The sequence below is a fragment of the Odocoileus virginianus genome, chromosome X (genome assembly GCF_023699985.2).
Source record: "Odocoileus virginianus isolate 20LAN1187 ecotype Illinois chromosome X, Ovbor_1.2, whole genome shotgun sequence".
Taxonomy (NCBI): Eukaryota; Metazoa; Chordata; class Mammalia; order Artiodactyla; family Cervidae; genus Odocoileus; species Odocoileus virginianus.
Genome location: NC_069708.1, coordinates 13,355,627 through 13,361,086, shown reverse-complemented (window position 1 = coordinate 13,361,086; position 5,460 = coordinate 13,355,627).

Below are 5,460 nucleotides of genomic sequence, written 5' to 3'. Positions count from 1 at the left end.
GAAAGTTGTTCCAAGTGGTCTCTCTTCAATTCATCCTCTGTTGCCACCAATTTACTTGTGGCAAAGACTGATTGGCTGTTTACCAGTTCTCCTTGGGAACATTGCTAGACTACATTTCCCACCCTCCCTTTCTGTTAGGTGAATATCAAAGAAAATATGTTTATTTTCTTCTCTTGGCACTTGTAGAGGTTCAGACATGTTGGAAAGAGCATATGATAGACTTCGAGATGTATGATCAGTGTTTCCTTTTTCTTGGTTCTCTCATCTCGAAGGAATCCTATTTCAACTAACTTGGAAAAATGGACTCTGAGAGACTAGATAGAGAGATATGCCCTCAGATGGCAAAGAAAGACAATATCATGTTTGTTTGTAAAACCTGACTAGGAACTGTTTAATGGGATGAATGGGGGTTAGAGTTATTGTTCATCACTGCCACCATCTGGAGGTAATGTTAGAGTGTTCATTACCACAGGGCTCCAATAACAGAAGGACTTGTGCTTGGGAGGCACAAAGAAAACCCAACTCCCATGGTGCCTGCCTGTGAATGCTGAACCAGTTATTGTTCTGCAGTGATATTTTAGGCATTGGTTATGAAAGTTGAAAATATTATTTGTCCTTTCTGGGAACGACATGTAGCCCACTGTTCCAATCTGTGCCAGATTCTCAATGAAGCCTTAAATGTCCTAATTAGTAATGCTATTCCAGAGGCATTGATGTTGCAGAACAATATTTGTGCATGTCTAATGATCCTCCATCTGCCCTAGATCCATGACACTTACCACCTAGCACTTCATCTCCTTGCTGGCATAAACAATTTTCCATAGTATAATCTCTATAGTAATGCTTGACAACATGACAGAGGTTAATAACCTATCTAAACTTTTCTTGGAATGGCACCAGCATACTTGCCTTTGTTTTGCTATTGTCACTGCTATTGTGCCTATGTTCATGCTAAGTCGCTTAGTTGTGTCTGACTCTTTGCGACCATATGGACTGTGTGTAGTCAACCAGGCTCCTCTGTCATGGTATTCTCCAGGCAAGAATACTGGAGTGGGTTGCCATGCGTTCCTCCAGGGGATCTTCCCAACCCAGGGATCGAACTCATGCCTCTTATGTCTCCTGTAATGGCAGGCAGGTTCTTTACCACTAGTGCCACCTGGGAAGTCAATTGTTATTGCTGTTAGCTCAATTTAAAATTTTGTTTTCTTTCATGAGCTAGTTTAAAAATAAGTTGCACATTGGCAAATGTTTAACCACTTTAAATTTTTTACTTTTTTTCCCTTTTAAAATGATCATACAGTAAAATGGATTTTTTACTTTGGTGTACAATGCTATGAATTTTGAACCATATATAGATTTATGTAACCACCACCACAATTAGGATTCTTAACAGTTCTGTTACCCCCCAAAACTTTCTCATTCTGCCCCTTTATAGTCAAATCCTCACATCCCAAACACCATTGATCTGCTTTCTGTCTCTATAATTTTTTTTGAGAATGTCATATAAGTAGAATCATAGAGTATATGATCTTTAGAGACTGACTTCTTTAACTTAGCATAATACCTTTGAGATTCATCTAGGTTGTTCTGTGCAATAATAGTTTATTCCTTTTTATTGCTGAGTAGAATTTCATTATTATTGATGTACCACATATAGTTTGTTAATCCATTCACCAATGGAAGGACATTTGGGTGGTTTCCAGTTTGGGGCAAAGGGAATAGAGGGAATATAAAAGTTAATGTGCAAGTTTTTGTGTGAACATAGCTTTTGTTTATGTAGGGCAAAGGTTGGCACACATCTTTTCTAAAGGGCCAGATAGTAAATTCCTTAGGCTTTATGGGCCACATATAGTTTCTTTAACATATCCATTTTTGTTTTTTTAAAAAAACTCTTTAAAATTGTAAAAAATGTTTTTCACCTATAGGCCATGCAAAAGCAGATCCTTGGCTTGATGTGAACTGCTTGTCTTAGTGTGATGACCTCTGTTCTAGGACAAATGCCTAGAAGTGGGGTTGTTGGGACACATGCTAAGTATGTGTTTAACTTTATAAGAAACTTCTGCATGGCTTTCCAGAGTGACTACCATTTTGCCTTCTGATCAGCAGTGTATGACAGTTCCAGTTGCTCTACATCCTTGGCAGCATTTGGTATTGTCAGTGTTTATTTTGTTTTGTATTGTTTCAGTTCAGTTCAGTCACTCAGTCATGTCTGACTCTTTGTAACCCCATGGGCTGCAGCACGCCAGGCCTCCCTGTCCATCACAAACTCCTGGAATTTACCCAAACTCATGTCCATTGAGTTGGTGATGCCATCCAACCATCTCATCCTCTGTCGTCCCCTTCTCCTCCCGCCCTCAATCCTTCCCAGCATCAGGGTCTTTTCAAATGAGTCAGCTCTTCGCATCAGGTGGCCAAAGTAATGGAGTTTCAGCTTCAACATCAGTCCTTCCAATGAACACTCAGGACTGATCTCCTTCAGGATGGACTGGTTGGATCTCCTTGCAGTCCAAGGGACTCTCAAGAGTCTTCTCCAACACCACAATTCAAAAGCATCAATTCTTCAGCACTCAGCTTCCTTTATAGTCCAACTGTATTGTTTAGCTAGTCTAATAGGTGTGTGGTAGTATCTCACTGGGATTTCATTTTGCATTTCCCTAACAGCTAATGATGATGAGCATCAAAAAAAAAAAAAATGATGATGAGCATCTTTTCATGTGCTTATTTGCCATCTACATGTCTTCTTTGGTAAAAGCCTGTGTATGTCTTTTCCCCATTTTCTGACTGTTTTGTTGCTGTTGTATTTCAAGGATTCTTTATATATTCTGGATACAAATGCTTGGTCAGATTTGTAGTTATCAAATTCTTTCTCCCAAGCCATCACTTCTCTTTTCACACTCTTAACAGGGTCTCTCACAGAGAAAAAGTTTTAGTTTTGACGACATCCAATTGATTTTTCCTTCTATGGATCGTGCTTTTGTTGTCAAGTTTAAGAATTCTCTGCCTAACCCTAGGTCCTTTAGGTTTTGTTCTACTTTTGCCTGAATCTTTTATAGTTTTACATTTAAGTTCATGATCCATTTTTAGTTAATTTTTCTACGAGATGTTTTGTTGTTGTTGTTCAGTCACTCATTGTGTCCGACTCTTTGCAATCCTATGGACTGCAGCACGCCAGGCCTCCCTATCCATCACCAACTCTCAGAGCTTGCTTAAACTCATGTCTGTTGAGTTGGTGATGCCATCCAACCATCTCATCTTCTCTCGTCCCCTTTTCCTCTTGCCTTCTATCTTTCCCAGCATCAGGGTCTTTTCAAATGAGTCAGCTCTTCGCATCTGGTGGCCAAAGTATTGGAGCTTCAGCATCAGTCCTTGCAATGAATATACAGAGTTGATTTCCTTTAGGATTGTTTAGGCTGAGATTTTTCCCCCCGAGGATGTACAATTGTTCCAACCCCATGTTGAAAAGGCAGTTTTTCTCTGTTGGATTGCTTTTGCACCTTTGTTGAGAATCAGTTGTACATGTTTATGTAGGTCTATTTCTTGGTTCTCTATTCTATTGTAGTAATCAATGTGTCTATCCTGCAAAATATCATATCATTTTGATTACTGTGAAAGTGTGAAAGTGTTAGTCACTCAGTCATGTCTGGCTCTTTGCGATCCCATGGACTGTAGTCCACCAAGGTCCTCTGTTCATGGAATTCTCCAGGTAAGAATACTGGAGTGGGTTGTTATTTCCTTCCCCAGGGGATCTTCCCAATCCAGAGATCAAACCTCAGTTTTCTACATTATAGGCAGATTCTTTACCATCTGAGCCACCAGGGAAGCGCCATTTCTCAGTTCTCTATTCTGTTCTATTGATCTATGTGTCTCTTAATCTGTGTCTATCCTCCTGAAAAACACCACATCATTTTGATTACTGTAGCTATATAGTAAGTCTTAAAATCAGCAGTGTGTTTCCTCCAACTTAATTCTTCTTTATCAAAATCATTTTAGCTCTTCTAGGTCCTTTGTTTTTCCATATAAATTTTAGAATCAGCTTGTTTATATCTAAAAAAAGTTATGCTAGGTATCTGATTGAAACTGTGTTACATTTACAGATCAGTTTCGGGGAATTGTCGTCATCTTTTCTCTGTTGAGTCCTCCAATTCATGAAGACAGTATGTCACTCCATTTATTTACATCTTTGATTTCTTCATTCAGCTTTTTATAGTTTTAGTATATAGATCTTATCAGCTTTCCAGGTTGCACATTGGTAAAGAATCCACCTGCCAATGCAGGAGACACAGAAGACCTGGGTTTGATTCTTGGGTCAGGAAGATCCCGTGGAGTAGGAAATGGCAACCCACTCCAGCATTCTTGCCTGGAAAATTCCATGGACAGAGAAACCTGGCAGGCTACAGTCCATGGGGTCACAAAGAGTTAGATATGACTGAGCACACCCACACACACATGTAGATCTTATACATGATTTGTTAGATTTATATCTTGATATTTCATTTTTGGAGCTATGTAAATGGTATTTTAAAAATACTTTGGAGGGACTTCTCTGGTGCTCCAGAGGTTAAGACTCTATGCTACAACTGCAGGGGCCACAGGTTCAATCCCTGGTTAGGGAAAAAAGATCCCGCATGCCATGTGACTCAGCCAAAAAATTATTTTTGGTTTCCAAATTACTAATGTATAGAAAAGTGATTGCCAGATTGTTAATATAACAAAATATCATGTGTTGACCTTGTATTCAGTGACCTTGCTAACCTCCTTTATTAGTTCTAGAAAATAATTTTGTGGACTTCCTTGGGATTTTCTCCATACACAATCATGTTGCCTGTAAAGCAGGTCAGTTGTGTTTCTTCCTTTTCAATATGTATACCTTTAATTTCTATTTCTTACCTTACTGTACTGGCTAGGACTTCTAGTATGAAACTGAATAGGAGTGATGAGAGTGTATTTCCTTTTCTTGTTCCCAGTCTTAGAAGGAAAGTGTTTAACCTTTCATCATTAACACTGATGTTGCTGTGTAGATATTTTTTTGTAGATGTCTTTTATCAGGCTAAGAAAGTTTCTTTTCTTAGTTTGCTGAGACTTTTTGTTTTTTTTTAATCAGTGGATGTTGACTTTTGTCAAATACCTTTTCTGCATCATTTGACATGATCACGTGATTTTTCTCGACTAGCCTGTTGATATGATGGATTACACTGATTTTTGTATATTAAATGAGCCTTGCATTCTTGCAATAATCTCCACTTGGTGACAGGGTATTATTCTTTTTATATATTCCTAGATTTGATTTACTAATGTTTTTGGTATTGTTTGTGTTTGTTGCCTTAAGGGATATATATTCATATGTTGTTTTCTTTCCTTGTAATGTTTTTATCTGGTGTTGGTATCACAGTAATGCTGCCCTCATAAAATGAATTGGGAAGTGTTCCCTTTTATTTTCTGAAAGAGATTGTTTAGAAGTGG